This window comes from Filicampus tigris, chromosome 5 (genome assembly GCF_054856515.1).
Source record: "Filicampus tigris isolate MCC_2025a chromosome 5, RoL_Ftig_1.0, whole genome shotgun sequence".
NCBI lineage: Eukaryota > Metazoa > Chordata > Actinopteri > Syngnathiformes > Syngnathidae > Filicampus > Filicampus tigris.
The window spans coordinates 24,684,043-24,698,228 of NC_141221.1; the positions used below are offsets into that span (position 1 = coordinate 24,684,043).

Consider the following 14,186-nt stretch of genomic DNA (forward strand, 5'->3'; position numbering starts at 1 on the left):
CCCACACACCCAAATTAAACAGAAATTAAACAGATTGCTCACATAAACAAAACTATGTTCTAATCAATAAAAGTTGTCCCACAAATCAGTCAAACCAACACGTCTTTTTCAACATCTCCGTCAACTCGCTTCAGCCGAACATGGAATTGTGGACAACATAGAACATGATACCTTGCGCTGCTGCGCTGAGCCAATAGGAGCGCATGACTGGCCAATAGGAGCACATGACTGGCCAAGCCCGCTTCAAGTATTGTTCCTGCTTATCTGTCATCTGTAAATGAACCTGAAAAGGAAATTCTTACATATGCTCTTCTTGATACTCAAAGTGATTCAACCTTTGTCCTGGAAGATCTTGCCAAAGAGCTAAATGTAGTCACTCAACCACTACATTTGAAGCTCACCACATTGACTGCTGTCGATACAGTTATATCCAGTCAAAGTGTAGTTGGCCTACAAGTTAGAAGCTTCCATAATAATAATCATATCCAATTATGGCAAGTATATACACGTGACTTCATTCTAGTTGACAAATCATGTGTACCGACTGCATCCATAGCTTTGCAATGGCCTCATTTTAAACATCTGGCACATGAGTTGCCATCACTTCAAGTCTGTGATGTGGGTCTGCTAATAGGCTATGACTGTCCTTCAGCTCTGGCACCTCTACAAGTCATTATTGGACATGAAAATTAGCCTTTCGCACAAAAAACTTAGGCGTATTATTGGAGCAGCAAATCCAAGTCTGGACAGACAAGGAAGCCAGAGGTTCGTGCACAGAGTTGCAGTGAAGGAGATTGCCATGCCGTCCGCTGCAGATATCCTGAAACTTCTACAGTCAGACTTCAGTGAGAGAAATTCAGAGGGCAAACTTGTCTCACAAGATAATGTTCACTTTATTCAGCTTCTTAATGAACACATCCGACAGAGACCAGATGGACATTTGGAAATGCTTCTTCCGTTCAAGGGCCAAAGTCCTCCCCTACTGCCAAATAATAAAAAAACTGGCCACCATTCGTTTTCAGCATTTGAAAAGGAAGTTAAAAGCTAACCAGCAGTTCCATGATCATTACAAAGCCTTTATGAAGGATGTGATCAGCAAAGGTGATGCAGAGCCAGTTCCAGAGACTGTGGATGACCAGGTCTGTTGGTATATACCTCACCATGGCATATACCATCATAAAAAACTTACAAGTCAAGGGTGGTCTTTGATTGCTCTGCTAAATATCATGGCATTTCTCTTAATGACACCTTACTGACCGGCCCTGATCTCATTAACTCTTTGGTGGGAGTTCTCTGCCGTTTCAGAAAGGAAAGAGTAGCCATTATCTGCGATATTGAAAGAATGTTCCGCCAATTCTTTGTCACACCTGAGCTGCGCAGCTATTTGAGAGTTCTATTGTGGGAGCATGGAGACCTTGAGCTTGAGCCCAAGGAATACCAAATGTCTGTCCACCTTTTTGGCGCTGCATCTTCCCCAGGCTGCGCCAACTTTGGCACCATCGTAACATCCCCTCTCAGCTGATCCATCTCACCCACAACTTCCTCACTGACAGGCGACAAGCAGTCAGTATGGTCTCAACCACATCCCCGGTACTTACCATCAATACCGGGGTCCCACAGGGTTGTGTGCTGAGCCCATTCCTGAACACACTCTACACCAATGACTGTCGTAGCATCTCACCCACCACAATATACCTGAATTATTCCGACGACACAGCCATTCTTGCACTCCTCTCCGACAGCCAACCCATCCTGGACTATCAAAACACGGTCAAACATTTCACGGATTCAAGCACAGCCGCCAACCTTGAAATCAATGTCAAGAAAACAAAGGAAAATATGGTTCAACTCCCACTTGCCCCAGCACCCCATCATCATAAACACACAAACAGTTGACAAAGTGGACACTTTCAAATACCTGGGAGTAACTCTGGACAATAAACTCACTTTTGATCAGCACACCACGGACATTCCAAAAAGAAGTCAACAAAGACTGACAGTCATCCATAAACTCCAATGACTATACGTTGCATCCCACCTTCTGTTACTACTGTATCAAAGTATTCTTCAACCCATCCTCTTGTACTGCTCCACATGTTTCTTTACCATGCTCTCTGTCACCAACCGCACCAAATTCACATGCATCACAAACACAGCAGCTAAAATCATCGGCCTACCCACACCGAAGCTCTCAGATTTAAACAAGAGGTCCATCATTCGAATGGCAAACTCGATAGTCCAGGACTCCACTCACCCACTACACCGATATATCATTCCCCTACCCTCAGGGCGTAGATACAAGTCCATAAAATGCAGGAGGGCTCGCCTGGGGAAAAGCCTGATCCCTACAGCCATTTCCAATCTAAATAACAGACCCCGCTGACTCACCTGACCAGGCTACAATGTAGTGACACTGTCGTGTTAATAACTGTCGTGTATGTATGTTTGTGTGGGTATGTGTACTTTTCCGTGATGTATACCGGTAATGTTTGTGTTTTTTGTGTACAGTCTGTGGAAACGAATTTCCCCACAAGGACCAACAAATCTAAATCTAAATCTTGAAGCAAAACAGGATGAGTCTGACTATCCCTCTGCAGCCGCCTTTGTTGCAAACTGTTTTTATGTTGACGATGGGCTTTTGAGTGTTCCCTCAATCAAAGAAGCTTCTGATTGAGCAGTGCAAAAAAGGGGGCTTAAGGCTGCACAAATTCAACTCAAATGAGAGGAAAGTTCTCAGCTGTGTGGATCCATCTGAGAGGGCAACAGATGAGTGCCTGGATCTAAATCAAGACTGCCTCAGTGGAACATGCTATGGGCCTTCAGTGGTCAATCAGAAGTGACCACTTCAGGTTTAATATCAATATGAAAGATAGGCCTGACACTCGTCGTGGCGTTCTGTCAGTAGTCGCCTCCTTGTATGACCCACTGGGGTTTGTGGCACCATTTGTTCTAAGTGGAAAGTGCATTTTCCAGGAACGGTGTCGCAGACATGTACAATAGGATGATCCCCTTCCTGATGACTTGTGTCCAAGGTGGGATGAGTAGAAAACTGGCCTCAAACAGCTGAGAGAAGTCTCAATCTCCAGATGTTACCATCCATCTCACTTTGGTAACATTGTGAGTGTCGAATTGCACCACTTCTCATATGCTAGTAGTGTAGGATGCGGTGCATGCTCTTACATTCGATACAAGAATGACCACAACAAAGTCCACTGCAGCTTCATCATGGACAAGGCTAGAGTTGCTCCCTCAAAGGTCACAAGTGTCCCTCATTTGGAACTTTCAGCTGCTGTGCTTGGAGCTCGATTGAGTGTTCTTCTCAAATCAGAACTGAGCATGTTAACGATGAGTTCTTCTGGAAAGATTCTAAAGTCACTCTGGGAACCATTTTTGCCACTCCGCCATCCGCGACCTTGGTACCCTTCCGTCCTCGTCCCCGCCTTCCTTTTTCATAAAAATAATCGGACTCCGAAGCCATACGTCCCCATCCTTTCAAGCGCTTCCATCCTTACATTCCATCAGTCCTTACATTCCATCAGTCAGCACTCAGAGCAGAGCCCGCCAGGGGACGTCATGAGAATATTTAAGATTGCTTTATAATGCAATACTATTGTGTTTTTTTGACAAACTTTTGTGTTGTAACGCAATAAGAAAGACTTCCACTTCCGGGTTTTTTAAAGGTCAGGGTGCAAACATTGAAAACACCTTTCTGTAGCCCTCTAGAACCCCTTTTCCAATCCATAAGTGTCATTAAAATGTGATTAGTTCGTTGGTACACAGCAGTTTAATCACTAAATACAATTCAGAGCAGGTCACTGATAGTGTAGTGGTACACACGCCTGAGTTGTGTGCGGGCAGCGTGGGATTGATTCACGCTCAGTGACGGTGTCTTTGTGTGCCCTGCGACTAGCTGGCGACCAGTTCGGGGTGTAGTCTGCCTTTGCCCGTTGACGGCTGGGTCCCCGCGACCCTGTATAGGATAAGCGGTTTGGAAGATGACACATGACACAATTCAGAATGTGTCGTCTGCCGTTTGAATCTCACGCCACCTCATCTTCGGCTTTTTCCGGAGATGTAACGTCACAGTACACGGAGGATTCAGTGACTTGACTACTAATCATGAACGGTCTAATAACGCCCCCTTCTGTCGGCACATGTGTTTCTAAATCCTCTCATTCCAAAACATCGTTCGCCATTGAATACACTGTGTTTGTAGCGCATGGAAATTGTACAGTCTATAGTGTAGCGAGCGGTTTAGCTATATCTACGTTACTTCCGGTGGCTAGAGCCACGATTCCTCGAGCTTCCATGAGGTCCGTAAACACTCGGAATGAGTAAGTAAAACCTATTTTCTAATCGATCTGTGGTTGACAACTTGCAGGAAGTGTCTTGTATGTATTATAAAACCTATTACCAATGAGAATATGAATTTTAATAGACTCTGAAAAAAGTTTGCACCGTGACCTTTAAGTGTACATCAGCACTGGCAGATATTTTTAAGGTCTAAAGATGTCCCAAACGAGGACATACTTCACATGAAAACGGATCAATTTAGTTTACAAAATTAAATTGCTATCCACCTTTTTCCTACGCCCAGATTTTCCTACATTATCCCAGATTACACACCCAATACAAACTGGACATGTTTCTGTCAGTGAGTGAAATGGCATCCTGACTCCTGTGGCATAATGGTATTACGTGTTGAACCACTAGAGGGCAGACTATGCCTGTGCAATGTTACTGCAGGAAAGGCACATGAAAAGTGTTTTGCACGAGGCTCTGTGGTATCGCAGAAGAGAACAGCAGTCTTGCTTTTTAAAAGAACCCAACACAACACTTAAGTCAGTACTTGACCGGGTTAGGGGCGAATAGAGGGACGGATGAAAACCCACTTCCGTCATTGCTTAGTCTGTCCTTTTTAAAAGACTTTTCATCCTCCATCCGTCGACAAAATGGGCCGTTCCGTCCCTTGGGCGGAATGCCTATCTCTGATGATTTGTTTTCACAATACAGCCCTGAGTTTTGATTTTGACTTTTGAGATCTGCACAATAAATGTTCTCAAAATTACCTTACAGTAGAGCTCATCTTTTTAGTTTATTTTTGTATCAGTCAGAATTAGAAGCATTGTGTTTATGCCTCTTATTTAGATAGATATCAACATTTGTGCAAAAATATGGAGGCTACTTTTTACATTTGATGACTTTATATAGCAACACTAATGGTTGCATTTCTCATGATATTTCCCATTTTACATATTGTGATGTAAAATGGACTATATTGTGATAGAAGAGTTTTTCAATATCACCCAGCACTACTGACAAAAATTGGAATTGCTGTAATTTAGTAAATTTTTTAGGTACTTCCATGAAGGGAATTAAGTGGAGAAGTAGAACACATGAATGTCTCAATTTTCATTTTTGGAGACATAAGTATGTTTTTGTGAAAACACATTACATATACATATATATAGAAAAGCGCCATCTCACCAACACTGGCCATGTGAGTACACAGTATACTGTATATGAGAAGATATACACACACAACTCTTCCTCTGCAATCTGTGTTATTCTGTGGTTCACTGTGACTCATTCTGACCACCCCCACCACACACACACACGCACCCATCCATGCACACACACACCATCCTTCCTTCTGTCCTTGGCCATGTCCTTCATTTGTGCTAGGCATTACACACAGACACTGACAACCTTCCTCCAGCGACAAAACGAAAATCAATTTATCCTCAGAAATAATTGAAATAATGATATAGTATATAATGCTTGAGTTTGTCCAAACTATACAAGCAGATGAGCTGTCATTTGCAGGCTATTCAACTAAATTAATTGTTAACGGAATAAATGATCAGTTAATTACAAGTGGCTGAGGAATGTAAATAAAGACACAGACGTATTAAACATGTAAAAGTCACATAGTATTCATATTTGGAGTATGGGGAAGTGTGTGTGGGTGTGCGCGTGTGTGGGTGTGTTTGGATGTGTGAGGTTGGGAGGACGTTCCTCAGTCCAGAGCATCTGTAGTATAATGTTTCACATTTTTTTGTATTTTGAAGTTTAAAGTGGAAGTCAACCCAAACATGTTTTTTTTCAAGAATATGTTCCCAGCAGGCCGACTAGTTGAAACACGGCATTCTGATTAATTTTGCATTTGTGGAACATGAGGATAAGCAGTATAGATAATGGATGGATGGATGGAATATAAGTTAAGCAGCAAAATGCACTCGTTTTTAGCCATCTCTGGGGCCAGCCATTTTGTCTTCTGTCGACTGAAAATAACATCACAACTGCTCACAACGACCAATCACGACTGACCTGTTGTCTGAATCTGAGCCCTGATTGGTCGTTGTGATCAGTTGTGATGTCATTTTCAGTCGACAGAAGACAAAATGGCTGGCCCCAGAGATGGATAAAAACGAGTGGACTAACACTTATTCTACAAACGCAATATTTATCAGAATGCTGTGTTTCAACTAGTGGGCCTGCTGGGAACATATTCTTGAAAAAAATATGTTTGGGTTGACTTCCACTTTAAGTTGCTAGTGCAATTTGTCTATAGATTGAAGTCAACAAGCTGCACTGCTCTGTGGGGTGACAGTTTTGGACTACAGCCCTTTTCCATTGTACCAGTTCAAACCCAAATCAACCTGGTTCTACCTCGTGTGGTCAACATCAAAACGCACCTGTTCCGCAATGTTTTTAATATATTTTAATATTTGTGACTCATTTCTAGCTTTGTTTTTCTTTTCTTGACATTTGTGTCTTTTGAAATGTGTGTATATTTTGCTTTAAACTGTATGTTTTTATCCTGTATTTCTTATTTTTGTTGTAAAGTGTCTTTGTGTACTATGAAAAGCACTTTCAAATAAAATGTATTAGTATTATCTGTGTGAAAGCTTCTGCGCATTATAATTTTCAACACTGCCACATCGTGCAATTACTATTCATATTTTGAATCACTGCAAGAACAGTGGCTGGGACTTGTGAAATTGTGTAGTTGAGCCCCGCACACTAAACTGTGAGCGTGTAGAGAAGGCTCACACAATTCAGCTGATCCCGGCCCAACTGTGCCTGTTGTAATGGATAAGTAATAGAGGCCAGGTTAGGCCAAGTGAGGCCAGGGCAGAGCTGGGTCAGGGCGTTCGGGAACCTGTAATGGAAAAGTGCCTATAGTCTGACTTTTTGCACGGAATACAAGTAGCCTTATTTGGGAGCCAGGAAACACTCACTACGCATCTCCCTTGCGGCACATGAACAAGAACTAGGACAGCAAAGTACAAGGGTATCCCTGCAATGAAAGGATTAAAAGATGGTCTGAGCAGACAAAGCAGTCTATTTCCGTGCTACAGGGGAGGGCAAAGCGGAGCTGAGGCTAGCCACTACAGCTCTCACAGACACACACACAGACACACTCACACACACCCACACACACACACACCAACACGCATCATAAAAGCATTATTAACTGCATAAATAATGTTTTGTACACCCGATAACATTTGCACATTTTTCAAAATGGCCATACAAGCGTACAAAATAATAATAGCCACTGTAAAATGTTCCGCTGCCTACTTAAACCTACATACAAAATTAAAAAAAACAAGATGCAAGGGCAAGGCAGCTTTATTTATTAAATGCATTTCTTGCACAAGGCAAAAAAGCTAAATACATTTAGAGGCAAAATAATTTAAGACATTTAATAGCAAAGTAAATAAATAAAAAGTAGTTTACTAAGATTACTAAAAGAAGGACAGTGCAAGAACATAATTTTGGAAAAAAAATATAGCCCTTAATCATAGGAATGAGGAAAAAGCATAATTTTTAACCTGGATTTAAAAAGCATTTACACTTGCAGACAACTTCATTATTCTATTTGCATGCAGCATAACAGCCAAATGCTGATGCACCATGTTTGCTTTGAGGCTGGTGACCTCAGAACCCTAGTTGGTTAATATTCCATGAGCATTCAGGACGTATTCAGTGATTTATAGACCAGTAGCATCATTTTTAAATCCATTTTACAGCTGACTGGGAGCCAGTATCAAGTCCGAAGGACTGGACTCATATGACGTTCTGAATGAGCTGCAGCTGGTTGATGCTCTTCTGAGGAGGTCCAGTCAGAAGATCATTTCAATAATTGAGTCTATTGGAGATAAAAGCATGGATACGCTTCTCCTGGTCTGCTTGGAGCATCCAACTATTCAATCTGGATACTTTTTCAGCTGGTTAAATGCTGTTTCAGTAATTAATTTGATATGACTGCTGAAAGTCAGTTCCGAAACAGCACACCAAGGTTTCAGGTTTGGGGCCTTATTTTTGTTCCGAGCGCAAGTCTATAGCATAAAGCTATAGACTAAAGCTAACTGTGCGCACGGATGGAGTTTTCTTCCTTTTGCTATTTTGCTAGAATTTACGGTGGTACAATTGAGCGTAACGGGACAGGAAATAGCCTTTTCCCAGCCAATCCTCACAGAATCCCTCATTTACATCAAAATGAAGGCGGTCGCAGGCCCAGTACGCACAAATATATCATGTTTGAAATTACGGAAACAGAAATGAGACTTGTTGGGGTCCATGCATGACATTGGCAGGTAAACTGCAACATCTCCCATTTCCGATGATGTAGTACAGTATGTGCATGTGACCTGGGCAATTGTAGACAGCCTTTGAAACCCCGATCGTGCGTCTGTATGTGCCCTCCCATCCAGCTGACCCCCCCCCAACGTCCACATACACACTAACTGTAATTGTGCCACGTGGTCAGAGAGTGCTTTTAAAATATTTTCAAGATAATAATAATTTGTTCAATCTATTAATTCTACAATGCCACAGACAAATTGTACCATCCTATTGCCATATTTATGAAAGAAATCCATCCAGACAGCCACCACACACGTGCATGGAGCACAGAATTTGTCTGCCACAGTTTACTTCTGTCACCAAATTGTCAGCTCCATTGCCGATACGCCCGGCAAGGCATAAGGTGATGCCAAACATGGTAAACTAGACTTGCCCTGGCACAAAAATGGAGATGCGGCCATTTTTACACCCAGCGCATGGGCGCCTGCCTACGAAAATAAGGTCCTAAGTGTTTACTGCCAGCAATCCTCTTTTCTTTCTTGGCAATTGCCTCAGTTTTGATTTGGTTTAGTTGAAGGAAATGTTGATTCATTTAGTTAATTAATTTGTTTTGGACAGTGACACAGCGCCTTAATTGAACTGTTGTCACTTGGGGAGATTGATAGCTGTGTATTATCTGGATCGCCAACAACAATGCTCTTGCATTTGGCTACTTTGCTGACAAATCCACTTCAGTAGTTTTAATACCTGTACTATCCTTAGCCTATAATATCTATGCTTTACACCGTGTAACATAATAGTGAATGGCAGACTTCCCCTGGATGACCCAGTTGAGGGACTTGTGGGATATTCTGATTAGTTACACTGACTCAGCAAAATATACAGCTGTGATAATTGCCTGCTCAGCTCTTCTAATGAACCGTATAAAAACGAATATATTTACTGCCAAATAAGTTGTCCGTTGGCGTTGCTCTTTACCTCAGTAAGGTGGTCAAGAATGTTTTCAGACTAAACATAGCTCATGATTGAAATATAAACTGTAAAAGTTACATTTATGAAAAAGAAATATGTAGTATTGAACAAATTAGTGAACAAATCTTTAAAACGAATCCTTTTGATTAAGTGATTGTAATGATTCAATTCACTTAAAGCACAGGTGTCAAATGCTGGTCCTCGAGGGCCGCTCTCCTGCCCATCTCTCCCTGCTGCAACACACCTGTTTCAAATAACCAGCTCATCAGCAAGTTCTGCCAGGGCCTGATCCCGATCCCGATCGTTTGAATCAGGTGCGTTGCAGGAGTAAACCTCAAAGACATGCAGGAGGGCGGCCCCCGAGGACCGGAGTTTGACACCCCTGAAAGGATTGTCATGCCCATCACTACCGGCAATTCTCCTGCTAGCCTTATTTTGCCATGAACAGCTGATTGGTCAATCGCCGGATCGAGGAATTCTGGGCCTCCTGTGAATTGGCTATTTTCCCATGATTACAGCAGGTTGGCTGTTATTATTGGTATTTTGGCCAGATGTGTAGGCTGTCATGTTACGGCTCGACTGGCTTCAACATTATAACTGGCTCCCGATTTCAGCTATGACGTTCGAGCCTTCCCGGTGCCTCAGGTCTGCGGACCAGGCGCTGCTCGGGGTGCTGAGAACTAAGCAGTGCCTCAGAGGGGATCGAACCTTTGGAATGACCTTCCATTAAATGTTAGGCATTTTTAAAACCCGTTTGAAAACACATTTCTATTCTTGGCTTTTGATCCGACGTGAGACTCACACTTTTCTGCTGTTCTATTATCTAATGTATATACTGTAGTATTTTGTGTTTTAATTTATTGCTTTCTCTTGTTCTATTATTGCTATTTTGTTATTGTAATGTAAAGTGCTTTGTTACAGCTGTCATGAAATGTACTATATAAATACAGTTGTATTGTATTGTCATTGGGGTATCATCCCCAAACTAATGGACAGAGTGAGAGGCTTAATCAGGACCTGGAAACCGCTCTTTACACCAACTTGCATTTTGGGCCAATCAGTTGCCGTGGATTAAGTACTCCCACAACAGCCTGGTTTCGTCGGCTACAGGCCGGTCTCCGTTTGACGCAAGGCATTAGCTCTCAACCTCCTCTATTCCCCTCTCAGGAAAGTCAAGCCGTCTTCTAATTATTCCTAGGGTGAGGACCAAAGTGCACGGAGAGGCTGCATTCAGCCATTTTGGTCCACAGCTTTGGAATAGCTTGCCAGAGGACTTCAGGTCCGCAGAGACTGTTGAGATTTTTAAGGGGAGGCCCAAGACGTACCTTTTTAGTCTGGCTTTTAAATAATTGCCCATACTCTTTTTATTTTGGACTATTTTTAGCCAATCTTTTTGTTTTATTGTTCTTAGCTTCATTTATTGTTTTGTCTTTTAGCTTCATTGTTTACAGTTTTTTTTTTTTTTAGCTCCAGTGTTTTCTCATGGGGGGCCTACGCGCTGGGAGGTGTGGCTGGGCATCCTGCACTATGTGGTTTATGTGGCCCGGGGGTCTCTTTGACGGTGGCTCTCCCCGTGCCCATGGGCTGTCATTCCTCTCAGCGTGGGTGAGCTCCCCTTGGGTACTCTTTCCTCACATGGTTTCTCTGTGCCTTGCCATGGCTTTTATTTATTTATTTATTTATTTTAATCAAAGTTCATCAGGTTAAATGTATGTTGTGTGTGTGTGTGTGGGTGTGTGTGGGGGTGTGTGTGTGTGTGTGTGTGTGTGTGTGTGAGATTGCAGGCGTGCTTGTGGATATCTGTCTTTGTGGATATTGCCAGGGAGAATTGAAGGGAAGGAGGGAGTGGGTCTTTGAGCGGGTCTTTTTTTTATGTTGTATTTTGATGTTTGTAAAACGGTTCATTTGTTTTAGCCATGCCGAATGGATGAATGGGCGGATTTTCTGTGCTTCGCTCCGCATCCCACCACTCCAAACGCATCATCCGTGCCGCCCCACACGCAACCACGCCTGCCCGCGCTAACTACATTGACTTCAATTGAATCACGCCGCCAAATTCAATTGAACATTCACATGTAGCAGCACCAAAACTGTTCCTGCGCAATTTGTTTCTCCACACATGGACTGACTGTTCCATTTGGCGCTTCAGAAGCGGAGGAGAAATCAGCAAGCCAATCAGCAACCTGAAGGGCTGACCAATGGAAGCGCTCCCTGGACCGGGCGTCTCCGCCCATCCGTTCAAAGGGTGACCTCTCTCACGTCCGTTGCACTGACATATAAACAATGACCACTGTTAAGTAAAACAGTTATATTAAAACTCTCAACTCGCTCACTTCATCTCCTTACATACAGTACATACAACGTGTGGTGGTAAGCGGTTCGTCAAACCGTTAACCCACAAGTGGGTGCCCATAAGGTAAGCGGATTTGAATAGTAAGTTAGCCATCTAATGAGCTTTAAATAAACCTCTGCCGTTAGCATCTCTCCTGCGGCGTCATGCACGGACGCTTTTTTTTGTTTGGTTTTTTTTTTTGGTGCGTGGGGGCAGACGTAAGGACGGAACCGTTTCAAAAGGACAAGGACAGACGGGGTCAGAGGACAATCATTTTTATGAATAAGGACGGAGGGACGAGGACGGAAGGATAGACTGGCAAAAAAGGGTCAAGTGCCCAGCTTTGATTGTAAGTATTTATAATTCCTCGTAATTTTAACTGAGCATTTTGTTTTTGTGCTCTTGGATTTTGCTATTTATCGGATGAACTATTTAGCTTGCCATTTGCAAGCACTTTTTGTTTTAATTTGATTATTCCTGGCTTTGTTCCGCCAGGGAATTCCGTTGTACTTTACCGGTCCTTTGTTTTCTGTAACAAATACATTTTTGTTATTCCAAGGACTGGAGGAATAATCCGAAAGCAACACCAACTCACTATTGTTGCTCGTCGCCCGTATGCGCCTTTTGTGTACCAGAATCTGGAGATGTTGTAGTGTGTCTTCAATGAGTGCTCTGCTTGTCTCACTGAAATCTGGAAATGTAGCTCAGTGCCTTTGAGCAGCATGTCTGACTGCATGGGAACGCTCATGTCTTGTCGAGGCGCTGCTTATATAGAGCTCCCTCCCTGCTTGTTTCTGATTGGTGGCCCTCGTCGGAGAATCAACCGTCCAATCAGTGCGCTGATGGGAGGCGCGTACTCATGGAATGGCCGATTTTTTTTTTCTGTTTAGAAATGCTGACGGAAGCCCATTTAAATTCAGAGGCGGACTGGCCAATAGGCGGGTACTATTTTTTCCCCCCGGAAAAAAAGGCGAATGACGGAAGGGTACTCACGCTGCAGACGGATGACGAATAACGGACGCTCAATTTTTTGTAAAAATGTCCAGCTCGGATTATTTACCTAAAATATGCACCATCTACTGGAATACAGAAATGAAATAAGAGCACCTCATAAAAATGTGAGTGTGTCAAGTGTGCAATCTGTTAGAAATTGCTCAAGGAAATGTTAGGGCAATGAAGCATAAGACTCCAGTCACTTCTTATTCCATCAAGGCAGTGTTGGACACCTGTGCCATCTCCAGGAAGACTGCTCTGTCTCCCCACCAGGATCCAATGGCAGCACTGGAGGCTTGATTTAATGGAAGATGGCACATTAATAAACGGATGGACAAATAATCACACACACACACACACACACACACACATCCACACACACGGGTGACTATTTTCAGTGGATATCTTTGTTGCATAATGAAGTATTACATTATAAGTAGTAAAATTATTATAGTAATTAAGTAAGTCAGAGATAACCACAAAAAAAAGAATAAGGCTTGGTCTTTGCTTTCGGTGTATAGTTATCAAGTTGATACAGATGGCTAATAAATGAGAGCCTCTGGGGAGAAAAGTGTTTTGCTTGAAAAACTAATCTGTACCGGTTAGACGGTGCTGTTGTCCTGATCTGTGTTTTTGTTTCATGGTATGTCTTGTTTTCTTGTCTTCCATGTTCATGTCTTGTTTTACTTGTAACATTTTTGTTTCTATCTGTTGTCGTCAGCCCTGTCCCCTGTGTTAACCAATCAGCTTCCTCAGCTACTCATGTCTTGTCAAGGTTTTCCTCTTTGTCTCATGAGTGTGTCTGTATTTAGTTCTCTGGTTTCTCTCTTTCTTAGGATGGATTCACAACAGAAAAGTCCTTTGGTCCGCTTGTTTGGTCCGGACCAAAACCCGACTTAATTTTTTTTCATATGATGCGGTTCATATTCACATCGGTGCTCCCATTGGACAGAAATGACGAGGGCAGCATGAAAAACTATTCTCACTATGGTTTTATTTGACAAGAAAGGGAATTTGCTGCATGCAAATATTTTGTTGATGCCTAAACTATAGCAATTCAACTATCGAGCCATCTATCAAATGTCCAGCCAGTTATTAGCGAGTGTGTAGCAAAATAAGAATTCCACTATGCTGAAGGTGAAGGGACCATTTCAGCTTTTATTGCTCCAAACTAAATGTATGGAAGAGTCACATGCAAAATTCAAATACACATTTAATATTATAGTATAAAGTGAGCATGTGTGGGTTAAATGCTTTGGGCTTTTTGACCAGCTCCTCTGGGGTTTTATAAGTT

The 14,186-nt window shown here is 42.5% G+C and overlaps 1 protein-coding gene across 5 annotated transcripts in view; it reads right to left on the reverse strand.

The window, feature by feature from the left end:
* Positions 1-14,186, reverse strand: part of zmat4a (zinc finger, matrin-type 4a) — a 228,582-nt gene that overhangs the window by 174,880 nt on the left and 39,516 nt on the right. The window lies entirely within an intron of this gene.